This window comes from Chiroxiphia lanceolata, chromosome 1, assembly GCF_009829145.1.
Source record: "Chiroxiphia lanceolata isolate bChiLan1 chromosome 1, bChiLan1.pri, whole genome shotgun sequence".
Taxonomy (NCBI): Eukaryota; Metazoa; Chordata; class Aves; order Passeriformes; family Pipridae; genus Chiroxiphia; species Chiroxiphia lanceolata.
Genome location: NC_045637.1, coordinates 36,304,986 through 36,326,820, shown reverse-complemented (window position 1 = coordinate 36,326,820; position 21,835 = coordinate 36,304,986).

Below are 21,835 nucleotides of genomic sequence, written 5' to 3'. Positions count from 1 at the left end.
GGGATTGTCCTGCTCTGCTCTGACCTGGTGTAGCCTCACCTTGAACATTGTGTGCAGTTTTGGTCACTGTAGTATAAGAAAGATATTAAGCTGTTAGACAGTGTCCAAAGGAAGGCAATGAAGATGGTGAAGGGCCTTGAGGGGAAGCTGTATGAAGAGCAGCTAAGGTCACCTGGTCTGTTCAGCCTGGAAGAGACTGAGGGGAGACCTCATTGCAGTCCACAACTTCCTCATGAAGGGGACAGGGGCAGGTGCTGATCTGTTCTCTGTGGTTACCAGTGACAGGACTCGAGGGAATGGCCTGAAGTTGTGTCAGGGGAGGTTTAGGTTGGATATTAGAAAAGGATTCTTCCCCCAGAGTGTGGTTGGGTACTGGAACAGGCTCCCCAGGGAAGTGGTCACAGCACCAAACCTTCCAGAGTTCAAGAAGCATTTGGACAATACTCTCTGGCACATGGGGACTCTTGGAGATGGTCCTGCATAGGGCTAGGAGTTGGACTTCATGATCCTTGTGGGTCCCTTCCAACTCAACATATTCTGTGATTCTGCCATACAATTTTAGTTTCTGTCCATTCAATGTCTCTTGTCCTTTAGCTGCACACCTCTATAAAGTCCTGGCTCCAACTTATTGCTAACCTCCTCATTGATTCTGGTACACTTTCATTAGGTCCCCCAGAAGCCACCTCCTCTCAACTGAATAAGCCCAGTTCCCTCAGCCCCACTTCACAGGACAGATGCTCTAGCCCCTGACTACCTCAGTGGCCCTCTGCAGAATTTTCTTCAGTTTATTGATGTCTTACTTGTATTGGAAAGTTCAAAACAGGATGCATTAATGAAGCTGTCAGGAAGATCAGAAGGAGCTGAAGCAGGGAAGCATTCTGAGAACTTTCTACAGTTTTGACTAGGTATTTCCCCACCCTGTTTTACAGGTTTCAGTATGAAATAATAAGCAATTACACACTCAGGATGCAATAAGTTATTCTTTTCTGTCTATCACAGCAACCAATGGCATGTACACATCTAGGGCATCACAAATATAAGATGAAGTGTAGTGATTCAGTCTTTCCCACTGTGGCCTGGTTGTGGCCAGGTAGGAACCTGCATGCAGTGGGTCTCACCAGTTAGCTGATGGGTAAAGCTCATTAACCTTCAAGGTGCTCGGTTTGGTTTATCTGACCAGTGAATGCAAATTAACTTCAGTTTTGTTCCCCTGTCTTCTTTTACTCTTTTCTGCATTGCCTTTCAGTTCTCTATTCCTCTCAACCGACCAAACCTTTTCTTCACCCTTCTTCTCCCACCTTCCATCTTGAAACTTAGGAGTTTCTGTGGTAATTCCTGTGGCAATAGTCAGCATCCTCCTACCCCAACATGCAGTTTGAATCTATTCCATTTCAGTGATAGCATTAGTGGATCTGGGACCACTAACCATTTTATTTTGACCAATGACTAGAGTAAGGGGGGTCCATTCTTGATTTGCTGATTGCCAACTCCGTAGGAAACACAATTATTCATAATAATAACAAAATACATCACAAATTAAGTGTATGTATCTCTAAGGTAGGTTGCATTTTTAAGACAGGTTCAGTACAAGGATGGACTCATTGAGATGAAGGTACCTGAAGCAAGGTGTTTACAAGTACAGCACTGACCTAAACTCCCATTACAAAAACTGGAGATATAGTTAAGATTGGGAGCTGCCCACATGCAGCTGGTCTGCTCAATAACCCTCCAGGCTATTTTTATCTCAAATAGAATCCTACCTGAAGAATTAAAAAATGGCTTTATATGACTTAGAAAATTCATTTCCTACTACACAGAGAGGAAATAAGGACCAATGTTAAATAATTACGCTAAGCTTTGTGCCAGCTCAGAGTCTCTCAGTGGGTTGTTCTGAATACCAAACCTTGCTGCCTTAAGATGCTAAATGCAGCAGATCAGCTCCGTTTAAAAATACTTCTCACAGCTCCCACATACTTTGCGTTTTGTCACAAGCCAACTGAGGCGCAAGGATACAAGGCCCTCCAGAGCCCTCCAGAACTCCAGATTCTTGAGGGCACATCATCAAACATAGACCCAACCTGGGATGTCACTTCCCATCTGGAGCAGCAAGTAGGTGACCGCTTCCACCAGCAGGTGCCAAGGAGAAGTTGGCCAACAAATGGAGACAGAAGAGAACTCCCAGGTGAAGGGGTCTGGCTGATGCAGTTGGCTGGGGCAGAATATCAAGGGAGAAAGAATGGATCCTCCAGTAGTCACTATGCCATCTTTCTTTGTTTTCTTCTTTCTTTGGATCCAGGACAATTCAGGTCCAGATGAGACCAAGTTCAGAGCCAACAGACTGAAGCAGTTTCCAGTTACACAGAAACCGTTCAAAGTTAATAAACAAGTCTCTGCAAATGAGAAGAAATAGATTCATGCATTAAAGCTGCACTAAGAGAGCAAAGAGAAAATAAATAATTCTCTCTGTCTGCCACAAGCTTCTCTTTAACTGAACACTATTGGAAAAGAAATGCTGTTGGTCCCCAGTGCAATGGTGGAAGGGGCGGGAAGGTTACGTGGGGAGAAGAAGAAATCACTTTATTTCTATCACGATGCAATAAGATATAAATACAATCAAAAGGGGTTAATCTAATCCTTTTGTGAAGCACTGAGTCAGAGAACAAGACAAAAACAAATCTGTGATCTGGAACTTCCTGAGCACCCACTCAGGGTGGATTAATGAGGAGTACACGGCTGTGAAATTACGTGCCCTCTGAGTCAGGAAAATGGTCCTAGTGGTGCATGACCTTGAAATGAGGGGAAGCAAACTTCACCTGATCCACAATTATAAAGACCTAAAAGGAGGGGGACTAAGGAGGAGAGAGAACACATTAAGAGCCGGGAAAATGTTTCTGAATATGAAACCAATAAAATAGTAAACAAACCCAAGGCTTGAAAGATGAATTAAATGTAGCCTAAAAAAATCCAGAGGCTTTAAAGGATACTGGCATTAGTGTTTGAGCATTATAAGAAAAGCTTGTCCTCTTTATTTACATGAAGTGGATATTTTGTTGCTGTTGTTATGGACTTAGTGATGTTTGTCTGCCTTCAATTTTCTCTTTGCAATGAAAAATTGTTGTGAGATGATTTCTAGTCTTAGCTGCTTTACATGACAGTATTATCAAGGATTCATCAAGAGGCCATCTGTCGAATTTATGAAAAAAAATGCAAAAACAAAACAGATGAAAAGGAAAGAGCAAGACAGAGACTGGTCCAGGGGACGATAGATGTGGCAGCATGTGCCTCGGTGTGAAAATTACAGCATTTAAATACTGTAGAATAAATTACTGTGCCGAAAAATTAGTGATGCTCTCCCACTTCAGATTCTCCCCTTATGAGAACATAATGAAATAGATCACAGACCAAATCATTTTTTCCTGTGGCTATTATTATATTCTAATGAAAAATTAAAATGGGGTAAAGACATAAAACCTGTAAGGGAATCAAATAAGCTAAGCTACTGAGTCATTTCTTAGGTACCTCCAAAATGTACAGCTGATGTGGAAAAAATAAATTCATAGCTTTTTATGTATGTAATAAACTGATCTCCCCCTGTTTTTCATAGCTTCTTGCATCTTTATAGCTGGTATGTGTAGACTCAAATACATGCCTGTAACATAGAAAGGATAATGGAAGGGGGAAAAAAATGATCTGTCTTCATTACAAGCTGGTTGAATTGCATATCAAAGTAAGTAGAATATAAACATCTATTCCCAAACAATGTATATTGTATATAAAATTTGCTGAATATCTGCTGCTTTCTAATTAGGGTGACACCTATGTTTACATATTGTTGATGAGAAATAGATTTCAATCAACCAGGCACTTATTGAAATCAAGCCATTTGGATTTAATCAGAATCTAAGAGTTTAAGTCCAGTTTTTACCGTATTTTTTTGAAAGTTCATGTCTTTCCTAGCCTCTCCTTTCATTTGACCTCCTTAAAGAATGTAGTTGAACTTCTGTGAAAGCTAACAGGGAAAATATCCCACTGTTTGTCGCACAAATTCAAAGATTTCTAACAGTCTTTCCTTAAATGCAGTTTGCCTTTGTGTTTTCTTGATTATGTTTGAAGTTATGAAAAGCTAGCCACCAGGCTATCCCCATGAAAATGCAAAAAATCAGAATATGACATACCATATATTTTTAAACATCATTATATTATTTAATAAAAAATTTTAGTTCTTCATGTCCTCACAGGGAGAAAAACTAAGAAAAAAAAGGTTGATATTGTGTTTTACCACACTTAGAAAGACATTCACGATAGTTGACTCTGACTTTCCTACCAAAACTTCCCACAAAAGTAAATGGCCTACCAATGATGACGATCCAGTGATGACTTCCTGAACCTGAGAGAAAGAGCAGGTGAAATTGCTCCCAAGATTCATTAAAGACTTTCCCAAACTAATCTAGTTTATGTGGCAGAAGCACAACTCTGCACTAATTTCCACGAGTTACAATTTTTAGCTAATAACTAAAGAAAGGCTACATCTGGCAGTCCATCAAACAGTCCTCAAACACACAGTCCTTCAGTTTTGATGACAAGCATGGAGAAGGCAACGTCCCAAAATCTTCAGCTGACTTGAAAAAAACCCACCAAATAATAATTAATTTTAACTTAATTGAATTGCGAAGATCATCTTGATGCATCAGTAATTAAACGACAGCAAACATCATAAAAGCAAACTGTGCATATATCTTAATGGCAGACAGCAAAGCAAAACTACTTACAAGGACTAAACTCTGTGTCCTTTCAAAACTGTAATAGGGTTTATGGCTAAAGACTATCATATCTTTCACTGTAGTCTAGGGAAACCTACATTAGGGAGAGTCTACAAGTTTAGCCCTGAAAATATGTGCTTACTTTACTCATGAGGGTAAGCTCACAAATTTGTGTTGTACTTGACCCAACCATAAGGGCAAGCATATACAAATCCCTCTGAAAGATGAGCCATAAAATTTACATTCTGGAAACTTTTTTTAATACAACTATGCAAATATTACCATCACGTTATTATGCTTTAAGGATCAATTCTTTATTTATATAAGCGTCAATATTCATTTGACAACTGACAAGAAAAAGAAGAGGTAGTTATGCTTGGGGGGAGGGGGTTAATTAACTTTTGAATCTACTCAAATACCTAAATATTAAATGAAGTCAAGATAATGATTCTCAGACAAAAATATTGTCTCCAGTACTTAGCTTCTGATTTAACGTAAGATTATGGCATGTGAATACAAGGCTTGGTACCCTTTATAAAGAAGGAGCAGTCACTTAAGTGCAGTGAACCCATAGCTTCTCAATGATCAGTAATGTTGCTTGTGAAAATTGACAGAATAAACACACAGCAATGAGGTATACTCTATCAAGTATTCTCTATTGGATTGTGCCACAGTAAATGGGAAACAAAAAAAACTTGTTGACTGTGGTTTTTGATCCTCACTTTATTGTACTCTAGGAACAGTTCAGAAGCAAAAAATGGCATCGACAAACCACTAATGTTCTTTGTGATTGGTTTTTCAGAATCCAGTTGCCTCGTTTAGAGCTGGTCATTTCTTCTTCTCTTCCTTTTCCCAAATGCCAGGAAAAAGAAACAAAGACTTTGCCTGACTTTATGCAAGGACCAGCTCTTGCTGAAACAGCGCAAGACTTCTTTGAGTTTCAAGGGAGTGAGATTTTTCCCACCAGTGAAGAGCTCTGCGGATGTCCAGCCCAATTTCCGCTGTTGATGGGCCATTTAAGTGCTTCACCCATGCCAATGCATTTTCTCTGTCCTGTGTAACAAACCCCAACAATCACAAACAATAACAAGCAGTAACAACCAGTAACAACAAAAATTGTCAGATGAGCACTGGAGGTCTGGTTTCATCAGGAGCAGTGAATTCCTGGTAACCCCAATTCATCTATTGGGCTCAGAAGCAGTTGTTTTGCTGGCAGAAGATTTGCCACATGAACTGGTTCTTTTAGAGCCTATGGACCCATCTTTGGAAAATCAAGAGCCCTTGTGCCACTCTTCACCTGTACCAAATTCCTGGGGCCATGAGAGGAGAATTATGCTGGGGCAGGGCTGTGTGGGAGAACATGAAAACACATTCCATTAAATTGGTTACTGAAGTGTGTAACACTGCCATGCACAGGAGTCAATTACCCTCATAGTCCAGCTCTGCCCCACTCCCTATAACCATATGACTGAAGATCCATTGTATAATAATATCCTGCAATAAGGTGTCAAGAAAGGACATCAGAGGTCTCTGAAGCTATGAGTATTAACTGGGTGCAATACATTCCTAGGTCCATTTTATTGGGATAATCCTTGAACTATTCAAATATATGAACTCCCATATGAAAGGGTATCTCTCCATCTGCCCAAGCTTGAGTACTGACAAACAGGCCGGAAATATATGGGGAGTTACATTATTTTAAATAACTCTTCCATAAAATAAGTAGTAAGTACACAGCTCAGCATTTCAAGAGCTGTAAAATAAACCATCATCAAAAAAGCTTATTTTATGAACCCATAAATCTCCTGAAAATAAACGTGTTTTTTTTTCATCTTCCTGTGTTTTAATAAAAAATTCCTTTTTTTACTCACTCAATTACAATATCACTATCAGTTCAAATTACAGGTCAAAGATATGGGGCTTAATGTATGTACAGCCAGTTCTCTTCTCCTAATAACCTGTCATTCCCAGGATTTGAATGTCAGAACAGAGCCTGCTGTGGTAATGCTACTCGGCAGCACAGTGATGAAAACTTTGGACAAATCATGAAGAACGTTCCAGATCCAAATCATCAGAAGGTTACTGGGGAGAGCCTTTCATCGCGCTCTGACCCCTTGATCTGACAAGTGACACCTACAAAATGAACAGCTCTCCAGCTTAAATTGTTTAACTGTAGCCTGATCAGTTTTATTATCTTGCTAATCCGGATATCAGCCATTTCATCAGAATGGAAGATATGCATATCATGAATTATTTTGACACCAAGACCTTTTAATTTTTGCCAGCAATATTTCACTACACCAATCAGGGCCTGCAGTCAGTGATGCTGCTCGCCTCCTGGGATGTCAGAGGACAGTGCACTCCTGACAGCACCAAATCATCTGGGAGCTGTAACGAGCTATTGCTGCAATTATTATTATCTCTTGTAGTCATGCATTTCATTACAGTGCAGGCAGACAGAGGTTTCGGTTTCGAGCCAGTCTTATTTAGGAATCTCTGCCATTTTATGGGCTGTAGGGCTCTGTAGTGTAATTTCTTTTCTCCTCAATAGACAAGGATAGGTGAATTTCTAATAAAAACAAAACACTACCGAGGTACTGTAGAAAGAGGGAGCACAATACAGTACATTAACCAGCAGTGAAACAGCTTAAATGGCCCACTTGTAGTTTGTGAAAGCAGTGGTTAATCAGCAATATGGTTTGCTGCAGAGAGAAATAAAGAACAGTTTATCTTTAAATACATATATATTATCCTTTTTCCAAACTACCCACTGCAAAACTTTTTTGTAGACTAGCACAAAATGCTGAAGGGACAGATCTATGGCTTTTAGTGATTTTTTTTTTTATGTCATCTGATAGAAAAGAAACTAAAATAGTTAAGATGAAGAAAATATCTGTTTTGTTTGTTTAAGCATCTTAGAGGCCGTTATTGCAAAGCACGGATATGCAAACAAGCATGTTGGAGAGAAAGAGGAGAGGAGTACTCTCAACTAAAGATTGATAAAAATTGATAAAAATTATAAAAATTATAAAAATTCAGATATCCACACATAGAACACACCATGTCTCATGAGGAATGGCTGAGGGAGTTGGGTTTTTTTAGTCTAGAGAAGAAGAGGTTCAGGGGGGACCTCATCGCTCCCTACAACCACCTGAAAGGAGGTTGTAGTGAGGTGCGATCCGGTCTCTTCTGCCATGCCTGCAGTTGAGAGGACTAGAGGAAACGGCCTTAAGCTGAGACAGGGGAGATTCAGATCAGATATTAGAAAAAAACTTTCACTGTTATGGTGATCAGACATTGGTTGCCCAGGGAGGTGGTGGAGTCACCATCCCAGAGGTGTTCAAGAGGAGTCTGGATCTGGCGCTGAGTGATCTGTTTTAGTGGTTTAGGGTTACAGTGGTAGTGCTGGGTGGATGGTTGGACTTGATGATTTTGAAGGTGTCTTCCACCTTTGGTGATTCTATGACCATAATCCCTTCCCAGAGACAGCACCAACAATCACTATTTTAGCTTTTTCCTACACCTAAGGTTAAATGGGGGCCCAAAAGAGGTTGTCCTGCCAGCCGTGTGTTGAATGTCCTTTGGACGGTATTGCCAGTTTTCACAAGCATCATAAACCAAAAGAAGAAAACAAAATGTGCATCATTAAAGATGTACATTCATGAAAAGGCAGTGGTTTGCAAAACACTCAACATTCCCTCCCCCTGTCCTCCCTCCATCTCTCCTTGACTTTCACTTTTACTATGACCGGTGTCCATGTGTTTACACATGCATCATACCACATTTTCATCCTTAGCCTTCCTTTGCTACACTTAATTGATTTCAAACTCTCTCTTCAAGATTTCCTTTCTCCCTTGGTTTCTTTCCTCCTTTTCAAACCTGCTCCTCTTTTTCGCAATATTTAAGGCACGAGTGACTCAATATTGTAATAGGAAAAGAAGCACCAGCAAAATCAGGTATAGAATTTGGCATTTTCAATTCTCCCACGCTTTTTAGTAATTCTGTGTAACACAATGAGTAAAAAAAAACAGGACAGTTTCTACTAAATGTGGGGGGCAAAGCCAAGCTCCTGACTGTCTGCGTACACATAATAAAACACTGGAAAGTGAACCACATATTTGGAGAATCTAAAACTATGGTACTATTGATACAGAAACAAATTGCTGCTATATTAAAAAAAATAATTTGAATGGACAAATTTAAATGTAAATAATGAAAGAACCACTTCACATCACCTTTCTCTGTGAAAACTACATGGTGTCTTCTTCTTTGCTGAGGTCTTTAATTATGCACTTTCTGTATTCAGCAATCTCCTCCACATGTATAGTTTTTTTGACAGCAAGAGAGACAAAGTTCTGAATATTAAACTTAAAGTAACATATTCTGCCTCATCACTTGTGTAAAGACAGCTGATATTGCCTAAGAGTTTGGCACCAGGGGCCAGGCACCATATTTTCAACCACCCACACACAAACCCTTTCAATATAATCACTAGCAACTTGACTGTGAAATTTCCAGACATTGATGGCTAGCAAAGACTAATAGCAATGCTCCTGTGATGGACTCCCGTCATGAAAAAGCAGTTCTTCAGCTTTTTGATCCCATCTGTGTGATGCAAAGAGAGCAGGAGAGACTTTGCCTCAGTAAAGATAGGATAGTGTGTCCAAAAAGGAGCAGAGCAGCACACCAGGGTCTGTAGTGTTGTGTTTATTTACAGATGCCACGCAGTTTTACATAACTCCCTTGTTAGTTAAGGGCTGCTGATCCTACAGACTCTTACACATGTGAGCAGTTCCATCAAAGTCACTGGGACGTGCATGAATTAGGATTCCTCCTTCAAGTAAGGCTTAGCAGGATCAAGGCTGTTCAAATATTTGTGATTGACTTCAAGAAGCTAAATCCACTGAGCACTAAACAAACTGGAAGATACTCTCTGGTGTCTCATGAACCTCTGAGGGACTGACTCTGCCAATCAGTGGTCATAGTTTGCAACTATGGAGTAAGAGAGTTGGATCACATCCCCAGGATTGTTAATGTTGGTTAGCACAGAAGAGCATCAGCTCAAGGCACTGACATGGACAGCAATGGTTGCTTTATTTGCCTGGGGATCATGATGCCCCCTGCTCTGAAAGGGCTGGCCCATGGGTGTCTTAGGCTAAAGTGTCCAAGTCACCCCTGGGTGACTTGCTTAAAATGGTAAGCATCATGCCCCTCCTCCTCTCTTCAATAACAAGACTTCAGAAAACAGTTTATTAAAGTCTCTGCACTTCGCAGGTTCTTTAACATTGACTGTGGCTATCACAGGGGACAAGTGAAGATATTTAGCACAAAACCAAAGCAAGAAAGTTCAGCCAGATGGATCTAAAAGCATCCCCAAACCAGGCTGGAATTTCCTGGATGTTCACAGCTTTTTCTGAACTCCGGTGGAAGCCTTCTTTGCTACCTGATCCACAAGCTCTCTGGGGCCAATAAAGACAACAAGAGCCCAAGGGACACCACTCTGGAGTGATTCTGTTGAGTATCACAGGATGTGGCTGGTGTATGGGATGGGTCCTGCTGCACCTCAAACACAAATTCTGTGTTTTGCTGCATCACAAGGGAGCAACTAGATCAAAGCCAGGAGTGTGCTGGCTGTGCTAGGCAGCTCCTGTTTGAGGAAGGGACAAAATTTCCTTCAAATTGCTGTAAAATTTTAGTGTAAAAGAAACAAACAAACCAACCAAATAGGAATTATTAATTAATTAGAAAAGATTAAAAGGAAAGCCAGGCAACAAGACTCTCCCACTATCACTTTACAACCTGCCATACCTTCAGTGTCCCTTATTTTATAACCATTTTTATTCCCTCTGGGGCAAATGTTTTCCTAAATGTCTGTGAAATCCCTTTATAAAGTCAGCTGAAAATTACTATCACCTTCTTATTATCAATTAATCTAGATAGACTTGATAAAAGACCCTTACTTTTACCTCTTGAAAAGTTGTAATTCTTGCATGTGTCAGCAGGAAATTAAAAATGCAATGCAGTAAAAAAAAACACTAAACCTGCTGTTCTTCAGGTCAGTGAGAAGCTCTTCAAACACATTCATGCAAACATACAGGGGTACAGATTTCATATGGTGTCTTCTTTGACATTAAATTCCACATTATTGTGATTTAAAAATGCTTAAGACAATATGCAATGATAATGTCAATGCAGCAATATGCAAATATAATGTCCAAACCACCTGTATTTCTAGCACCCCTTGCTGTGTAAGTGGTGTTTTTGTTTTACAGAACACAAGAGTACCTGTCTATGAGGAAGTTACACAACAGATAAAACTAGTTAATTAGATCCCTGTAACATTTCCAGACAATCAGTTCCAAAATTCTCAGAATCATCTTGGGTCAGATTCTGCAACATCCACTAAAGTGAAACAATGTTGTTAATTGATCTGACTCGGATCAGATTCCTCACATTTTCCAGGGATTTCGGCATATGTTGGCATGTTGTTTAAATGTTGGTGGTTATTATTTCTTGTTTACTACATATTATGTTGCCTTAGTTACACCTTAGCTTGTTTATTTACCTTTAGAGCCAAGTCCTTTGTATTTCTGTCTAAAGAGTGTTCTACTTTGTAACATCAGAATTATAGTTATCTTTAATGACAACACAACAGATTTGCACTAAAATAAACACAGAGTACTTCATTAACATTAGCATGTGCACAGACTTAGCCTTTTCTTTTTTAAGAAATCAAGAATGACAGATTCTTTACAATAGTTCTTAAAACAGAACTTGACTTCCATCTGAATCCTGATGATGAGCTGCAGCGTAACATTGCAACCACCAAATACAGTGCGTCAGCATTTACCTTCTCAGCTGATAGGTGCATTTAGTCATCTAAGTGATCCAACAATAATTAAGTGGAAAAACTGGAGGGATTTGTAAAAATCTGGCTCTCAGCAACCTGTCAAAAGCTATATCCTTAAATTCAAGGTAAAAATTCAATACTTCACAGCTCTTGTGATTGAGCCTAAGCCATCAATTTGTTCCTTGTTGTAACTCAAGTAAAATTTTTTCTTTCCCCCTTTGCCCTTCCGTAATGTATTGTATCTTTTATTCTTGCCATGCTAAAAGGTTAAGGATGCAGAATGTATAGCAGTAAGAGCACTTTTAGTTGTACACTGGTAACCTTAAGTAGGGAATGTAGCACAATCTGCTTAAATTTCAACTGCTTCTACTTTTGGTGACTTTAATATGGAGACTATTAAGTATCCTGCATTTGTACCACACCATGCCATAAAAATAATTAGAAAAAAATACAGAAAGATTTCATAGCTCATGTCTCACACAGACATGAGCATTCATTTTAAAAGCAGAAATCTGCAATTCCAGAATGACTTGATAAATGTTGACCAAAGTTCCCAAATACAGTGTCTGGCAGCAGGCTCCCAAGCCCACGTTAGCCTTAAAGCTTCCATCCAAAAAATGGGGTTAAGCCCTGTGTGGAGGAGCCTTACAGCATTTCAGTGGCACCTGCTGTTATCAAAGAGAAGGAGCCAACCATTGCCAAAAACAAGTCTTGTTGGATCTGTGTTGTGCCAAGGTATGGGCTGTAAATGAAGCATTTCTGCTGGCTGTACCAGGAAGGAGATCACTCTCAGCATCCGGGGAAGAACTGCAGATTTTGGGGAGTTATTAAACCCCAAAATCTAGGTGCTCTGGAATAAAGTTCTGAGCAGAAATCTTTAGGGATGTGATATTGGACATTTAAAGGAAAACTCAGAAATAATTAAGTGACCAAATTCACATTTGGTCTGACTTAAAACCACTAAGTGCCTGTATGTCCTATTAATGTCAAAAGATATTGTGTTTTTTTTATGGAAGAGGCAAATCTGGAATGTAAAATTAAGCAAAATATTTGAAAACTTTGGCCTATAAACTTTGTGTGCATAGCCATTCTAAACTAAACTTCTAAATATTTAAAATCTTGTTTCCTTTTTATTGGACATAATTTTGTGCTTAGGAAAAACAAGGATGGAAATAAACTCTCTTATTTTTGTCATAGGATTTATTCAGATGACTCTATGAGATCACACTTACATACATAAATTAAAATAAACTACACAAATCAGTGTTTTTAGGAAAGAAAGTTAGGGAAGAATAAATGACCATTTCTCTCCCTTCTGTTTGAGTAATTTTTAATCATTCCTCCCTGTGCAGCCACCACTACCACTCATGCTAAAGTTTAGGGGATTAAGAGAAAATATTTATAGCACTTTTCTGCATCTATAAGGACTTACTTAATTTTAAATATTGCATGTGAAATTTACAATATTGGATCTAAAAGACTAAATTTGAAAACTTGCTAGTTACCCTGACCAGTGGAGTGATTCCACCACTCTCATTTTTTAGTAGAACTGAGGGAAGGGTCCCAAGCTGTAAGTCAGCATGGAGTAATGACCTATGTGACTTTCCTCAAAAAGCCCAAACTTGGCTGGAAGTTTTGCAAGTTTAAAATCAACCCCTATGTTGGTGTTTACATTCCACAGAGAGCTTGATGTGTTCCAACAAAGAACACATCAGAAACTTTCAGAATATTTGCTTCCAATATCCAGGGTGTGTTCATACTTTTCTTTTAAACCTAAGGCAATAGTACACCTACTTGTACCATCAGTTTGTTTTTAAGCCACCACGGTGGTGAGAGAAGCCACTTTTGAAAGAGGGTTTGTTCAGTACAGCTACTGTCTACTTTATGGAGAGCTTTAGGCTTGCTTTTGCCTTCCTCATTCACACAAGACAATTCTCATTTCCAAGTCAGCCTGAATTGACTCATCTACTGCTACACAGACACATTCATAATTTTGTTTTACACTGAACAATATGTTTCTTGTTAATAATAAAAAACCCCTTAGGATTGGTATAAATCCAGAGTTGAGATTTGCTGTTGTAATTCTACAGTAAGTAACCCTCTGAATTTCTTGTAAAAGGAACTGTCTTGAAGATGGGAGAAAATCTCTTCCAATAAATCATAAACATTTTATAACATATATTGTCATCCTGGGGAAAAAAAGGTTAAATTTTTGTAAAGGTTTGTAAACAGCATTGAGACATAATGCAACTCAAATCTTATGAAAACAGTTTTACTAATGCATTTTACTTCGTAAGCAGGTGGGCAACTAGAGAACTCACACACTATCTATTACAATATCCAGAGGATGGGTCACTGCTTGTAGAGGTGCTGAAACTTGGTGGTGTGTTCAGATGTGTGTTCTTATCCAAGTGTATGTAACCTGCTTTGTTCAGGAACAGACAAAGCTACTTTTATTTACAGCCCTCATATTAAAAGCTGAGCACGTACAATGTCTTTGCGGAACTGTGGCCAAAAGTACTTTACAAGGCAAAAGATGAGGCAGGTCACTCATTTCTCTGGTGAATATTTATATGCTCCTGGATTAGGTAGGCAAAACAATACTCAACTGTCAAACTCAAATCAATCATAGTTTGCCTTATTTGCAATCATTCTACCATGGGAGGTTTGCAGTTCTGTCTTCGTTATTTGTAGGTTTAGAAAGCAAAATTAAAGTGTGAAACCCTATCAACATGTGAACTCTGCACCCTCTGACATATGGGGCATGCCCCTCATCCAACACAATCTTTGGCTAGCAGCTGTGAGGAGTTTCATCAGGCTAAACAGCTTTTTAGTCTAACCCAGGGGAACTGGCATGTGTTAGCACAGCTACAGAAGGTCTCTGCAGTCCCTAAATGCAAAAACATATTGAAGATTGTGAAGAAAAAGTTACAAAGGGGACAGAGTTCAAATAAAATTTGTTCTCTGCTTCATGGCAAGATCTATCTATGCTCACAAACACATTCAAGTCTAGCTCATTTGTTCCGGGTCTGCTTTTGCGAATACTCGGTATGAAGACCTCCCATTGGCAACCCCGGGAGTGCTGGCACACGGAAGCACTGTTCCTCTGTGGAGTGGAGACAATTTGCACCAGCTGAGGATTCAATTCAAAGTACTTAAAAGATGAGGTTAGAGTGCTGTGTTCCATTATAAGCAAAATGAGATGCAGTATCACCTTTGTTTTATTTTTCTTTGGGGATTCTTGCCAATGCAATATCCGTAAAACTCATTCTGGTATGCGACAATCCATGGACATAGCAAGGTCTGAATATGGCAAAGCAAAAAGGTCTACCTTTTGTTGTGGTCACGGTTTGCAGGTAATCCTAAGAGCTGCATACAATGATGTTTTTCTACTTAGATTAGCAATGGAATGTTTACAGTGCGTGTACTGGTGCCCATGTCTGGGGTTGCCATATTTCTGCATCTGATTTGTCTATAATGCAAATGATGCATATGGTTTATATCAAATCTGCTATGCAAATATAGGCATACCAGTATATCCTGGCACTTGAGGCTTACTGTACCTTTAGAGTTTATCTGTCATGCCCAGCTGCCTGCCAGTGCATGCAGAGCCTGGTCAGCCTGTAGCTTAAGCAGGCATGAGACAGCCCAAAACACTGACCAAATGGCAAAGGGTTCTTTTCATACCAAACAGAGGGAAAAAGAAAAGATGTCCGAGGAAAACTGGATGCATGGTAGCAATATCCACATAGTCAAGAATCCAGACTAATTTAACTAAGTCTATCTTCATGACAGCCTGTTCAGGCCAGTGTGGTCTATAGAAAGCCCATCAACTACTTTAAACTGCTGCTGTGCTGCATGAGGGGGTGACACAAACACTTATGTGCCACAGACACATGAGAGTCAGAGAGAGATGTATGTTTTCTCTCCTGTCGATGTGAAGGGTTTGTTTCATTATTCTGGCTTTGACTGAGTTCCTCTGCCTCTTGCCAAGTTAAACTTCCCTCATATCGCAGTAATTCTAGGTGCTGCTAAAGGCATTTGGTGAAGCATGAGGAAAGCTAATTGACATGGAAAAGGAAAATTTGCAGGCCATGTTTTCTCCTGTGGAAATTATGTAAAATTCTTACTGTTGCATTACACAAATAATTTTGATGCATTAACTTGTCTTTGTCTTTACCTCATTCTCACCAAGACACTACGTTTTTATGTGCCCTTTTTGGTTCTTAGTTGACTGATTTCCAGAGAACAATTCACAAAGGCAGCTTTGAGAGCAGCTTCCTTCACATCACTCCAAATGCTGATATGCAATAGCAGTTATTCAACAATACAATTATTTCCTTAAAAAGGAGCTATACTTTTTCAAGCCCACTAGCATTTCTCTGAAGGAACTGACAGTACTGAATTCGGTAAGACTCTGCTGTGCCTTGTACTGTGGCATGAGCTGAGGTTCTGCAGTGTAGCAGGGCTGCTGCCAGGTGAAGGTTAAGGCCTTTGTGGCAGCTCTGCCGTGCTCTGCTGAACTACTTTTGCCTGTCATCATTACCCTCACCCGTGATCTGATGTAAAACCCCAACCTAGCCCGTGCTGCTTGAAAGTCATATTCAACTGCTCCTAAGGTGACAACTTTATGTGACAACAGGGTTACAATCCGTCCCCATCAAAGGTACATAGAGCATTACGGCCAGAAAGTAGCAACATTTCTGAAGCATTTAGTTCTGCTGTATCTCTTTCTTTGTTCAGTGCTCACCCACACTTACTCTGTGATTAGTTTCTAACAGTTTCAGGCATTCTCATTGTCAGTTTTCTCTGAAGCAGCATGTAAGCCTCTGAGAGTCATATCTCACTGATACTCTTTCATAACTTAGCAAAACTAAATATGGATCAGAATCTGATTCCAAAAAATTGAATCAACAGACACGTTATAAATTTTACACCATTTTCACCTACCCATTGCAGTGACAATTGCAAGGACTGTTAGTTTGTTATAGAGCAAAAATATATAACATTTATAATTCATATCTATTTCAGAAATTTATAAAAGCTTAAGCAAATTGCTTCACTGCAAATTGCTGAACTTGTGGCCAAATCTGAAGATGGCTATGAGTAAGTCCCTCACAAAATTAAAAGGAAAAAAAAGCTAAAAAGAACAAACACTGATGTTAAAATATTTTTAATTATTTGTATCTCTGTTGTTTCATTATATCTTGAATATCATTTTAAAAACGAAGCCATATTTTGTCTTCATTACTAACAAATATAGTAGTATTATTTTGCTATGGACTTCACAACACTATCTATCTTGCTAGTAGATATTTTCTTTTTAGAGAAAATGAGAACAATTCTGTTTTATTTAGAGGCAAATAACATTCTTGATTTTTCATCCTCACTGTTCTGGAAGAACAATGAAACAGCACTTACATGAAGGATTTACTAGTGTGAATGCCAGGACAAAAACAGATGGACAAAACAAGTTTAGACAACTGAATCTGAAAAATTGGATGACCTTTATCTCACCAACAAAGTTATAAAAATTCAGAAAAAGCCAGAAGTTATTTTATTGCCTTCAATGGAGAAATTCTGGTATTTGTGCTTGAGCCAACCACTTTAATTTAAACCTGATGATTTAAGTTAGTAGCCAACCCTTATGGGCAACACATATTATTCCTAAAGCACAAATATCTAAAATGTCTTAAAAAAAACCTCACCACATCCCCCCCAAAAACCTAATAAAGGATTTGCAGTTTGATGGGCTTTTTTACATTGGTAGCATGCACGGACTCACAGCCAAGATCAAGTGACAGGCAGTGACAATGTCAAGCTTAGGTGAGAGTTCCTGCCTCTGGTAGCTGTGGGGGGAGGATAAGGCAGAAATATAGCAGGCAGACAAAACACGAGGTGTGGTAGGCTGCTAAACGATAAAGGAGGGAAGAGCAAAACATACCCTTGTTAACACAAAGCACAACGTTGAGATCACTAGTTTTAAGGCATGCAGAAGGAACTTACACAAAGGAAGTCTCCCATTTGTTTTTCTAAGATATCAAAGCTTGCTCTTTGCTGAAGACATAAGAATTTAGGCAGAGAGACGAGATATGGTAAGGCCACTGTAAAAGTAAGTTTTGTATCTATGCACGCATATTTCAGATTTGGAAGGGGTATTAAAGCTCTGTAAAATCTATTGAATACAAATACTGAATTGAAAAAATTCCCAAGTGGATTCTTTACATCCATTTGAGGGCACAACTGCAAATTGACATTATCATGAAAAGCTGACGAGCATCCTTTCAGATTTAAACATAACATGTTCTAAGAAGATGGAAATTCAAACTAAACAAAAGGAAAATTAAAACCTACACAGAAGAATTACCCTACACAGAAGCAAATAGGAAACCTTCCAAAATATGGAATGGTAAAGTTTGGGTCTCACAGTTAATTCAGGTATTTAGTAAATTTGCAGGTAGATATAGAAAATTGCTTTTTTTCTTCTGCTTAATGTTAAAGAGATCGATACATTATTGACAAAACACACAATAAATCAACTGCTATTACAGAAAATAATCAAAGCCACTTCACAGTTTCATGTGATTCTCCTCAGAGAAACACCCAACGAAGGTTTCCTGTCAAGCTTACTGTCCCTCACTGCACTAATCACACTGGGAACCTCTGTTCACACACAGTGAAGCACAAGCACAGGCTCATGTGAATGGGTAGGCCCTTCCTCCATTCACCTCTTACACAAAAATCAACTTGAGTAATATATGACAGAAGGGGTAGCCCTCATGAGAATCCATCAGGCAATGTAGCAGAGAGGGACAGCCTTGCCCTGTCATTTTTAAATTAGTATCTACAATCCTACTGTGGGAATATGAGTAAGTTATATTCTATGTGGTTTTGCAGGAATCCCATATGTCTTTAGAAAATTCATTTAGCACTGTGATTTTTCTAAAAAAAAAAGAAATTTATGAAAGCATGAGGACATCTGCCTTTCACTTTGTTGCCTGTCCAGGCTCTGTCTCCTCTACAATGTCATGAGCATGAACCTATGCACCTGCTTGAAATGGCTGGTATTCTAAACTGAACACTCTCGTGGCAGAATATCATTTTAGAGAGACTCCTCTGTCTGGATTCCTGGTGGTTATGACTTTGGTCTTGACTTAATCCATGTACATCCAACTGCCCAGGTTAGTCTCCAATAACTTTAATGGGAATCTGCCCTGGCGCAGGAGAGGGAGGATCAGACCACAGGTACAATCATATCTCTGCAATAGAACCAAAGATTTTTGCTTTCAAGTGAAATAGCTTTTCTGCAATCATTTCCCTGACTGCTTGAGTTGTGAGCCAGTAAAGATGCTGAGGCAAACCACATAATACTATGACCTTAAGAATTTTAATTTTTTTGGCAGGGATAAAATCCTCCCTGTTTCTCATCTCTCAGCAGTATCAGCCTTTGTTTCTCAGAGCTGTTCAAAGATCCAAAAAGATAGAATTGTCCTGTTCTGCCTCTTGCAAAACAAGATGCTGTAATCAGAATAAAAATGCTCTGCAAAGATTCAGCTTTTTATTCTCAGTTATTCTGATTTGGTTTTTTGTTTGGTTTGGTGGTTTGTTTTTTGTGGGATTTTTTTGTAGCACAGAATGGTTTAATTCTGTCTAACAAGCAATTAATATGTTCTTCCAAACAGATCAGAACTGGAAGACCAAATTAACACCCTTCAAGAGTGATATATCAATTCCTGATTTTACAGAATGCTTTACGACCCTTCCACTTAATCTAATGGGTGGATTTCAAACATAAGAAAGCCTTAACATGGCTTGAATTTGAACACTTCGGCTTCTTACTAGTGTGTATCACTAATTACAGCGAGACTTTATTAAACTAAGTAGTCACCTATGTATTTCAAGGACAAGAATACCTTTAAAAAAAACAGAGACCATTAAACAGAACATTCACTGTTATTTTTATTGAAACATACCCAGTGAGGGAATATTTACCATTTCAGTACTGCATACATATCAGTATTATTTGTAAATCTAAAATCAACTAAATATTAAACACACAGCAGTATCTAGTCAGAACTAGAGATATCAGCTGCTAATTTTTTCCACTTGTCTTTCACTTCCTTCAGCTCATAAACAGATTTAACAAAAAAAGAACCATGGAATCAAAACAACATATTCATGGGGAGGTATGTTCATTTAAGCAACAGGCTGTTCCAATGTAGCTTTTAATAAGATAGATGAAATTGAGTAAGTGATAATTTAACCAATGACAGAAATGTTTTTTCATACATTGCAATAATGCCAAGCTTTGAATTTTAATGAGTCCTCTGTTTTTCTCATAAAACCTCAGATCTTATAGTCAGTTAATTAGGAAGCAATTTCATTTTTTCATTTGATGGAATGTGGTGGCAAAAAGGTACAATTCTAGGTGCAAAAAGCTGATATGAAGGAAACACTTTAGAAAACAGCAAAGGTAAAAAGAACACAATATGATGGGTTCAGAATTATGCTTTTGTGTTGTACGGTGGGCTAAACTCAGTTAAACATATATTCAAAGTATCCACACCAGGATGTAGATGCTGGGAGTCCAGGTGGTACCACTGCTGCAGCACCTGCAAAGAAGATGGGGCAGACTGGGAGTACCATTTGTATATTGAGGTGCTCGTGGACTAATATCCAGGCTAATATCCAGTGTCAGGGTATATAGTCCCCATGAGAGTTGTCAAGTGGTACACAGAGTTAAATATCCTAAATAAATGGGCAACAGCAGGGGCAAGCTTACTCAAATAGGGTAACTTTGTTTTAAAGAAGTGCCTCTGAAAATGAGACTAAATGAACCTGCATGCCTGTACAGCTTCTGCACTGCCAAATCTGGCAGCAGAGGTTTCTGCCAATTATTTTTTGTTAAGGGAATTGGAATGCAGCCTATGATTCATTTTACATATAGTAGAGCAAGAGTTGGCCTACATATAAAAATTCACACTGGTATAACTGTGTCAGTTTGGGGTGTGATATTTTGCTGACAGTTTTACCTCTAAAAGACCCAAAGTAGATGTGGGTAAATCTGTGCCTGGATACCTTATAGTCACTGAAGTTGTTTGTTGGTTTAGGGTTTTTTCCTGGTTTTCAGCTAGAATAAACAGGCCAAACTATATAAATATGGAACTTTTCCACAGGCTGCATATTTATCTCTTCTTATCAAAATAATGTAGATCGCATGTAAGTCCAGACATATACTAGAGATTCCCAAGACAAAGAGAGGATCATTAAAAGGCCCTTTGCATCAGTCACCTCTTTACAGAATCACAGAATGGCTAGGGCTGGAAGGAATCTCAGGAGCTCATCTTGTCCAATGGTCCTGCTCAAGCGGGATCATGCAGAGAAGGTTGCCAAGGACCATGTCCAAACAGAGATATGAATATCCTCAAAGACAGAAGCTCCACAACCCCACTGGGCAACCTGTGCCAGTGCTCAGTCATCCTCACAGTGAAGAAGTGCTCCCCAATGTTCAGACCCTTTACAAGAAGAATAAACTTGTTAAGTACAGATATTCAATAAAATGTACCAGTATACCAAAATTTAAGGGAGGTTAACTAATAGATATATGTTACACTCTGTGCCACCAGAAATAACAGGCTATGTCTTTGTTCTGAAAATGACATTAATGCCGTGGTGTCTTTATTCACACTTCCTAGAGATTGATATTTTTGACTTAGTAGGGCAATTCACCATATTTAACAGAGATAAGATAAGGAAATCTGAAACTAAACCCCCTCCCTAGCTATCAGCAACCTGAGACTTGTCAGAAATTCATAATCAAAAATAAGCTTGATTTTAATGCAAGCTACCAGTTTATTTCTCACATTAATTGTGGAGAAGAGGAGATCATAATGTAGTACAAATATTTTAAGAGTCAAGATTCACATGGGGGAAATAATTACTTTGTTAACCAACATCTTGCATTATTAGCATCATTATTTCTAAGAAGACTGAAAAGTGAAAAGAGAACTGGTTTTCATTTTTAACATTTCTCTCCCCCATTAATACTCTTCATCAATTGCAGTAATCAATTGCAGTTTGACACACTGAGCTTTCAGGTTGTGGGGTCTAGAGGGGGTAGCTGGTTTTTGCACCTTTTCCATAAACTACTTTCTCCGACAAAACTAGTTTGGCAACCACATGTCAGGCTCTTGGCAAAGTTCTAACCTGACCATTTTAAGCACTG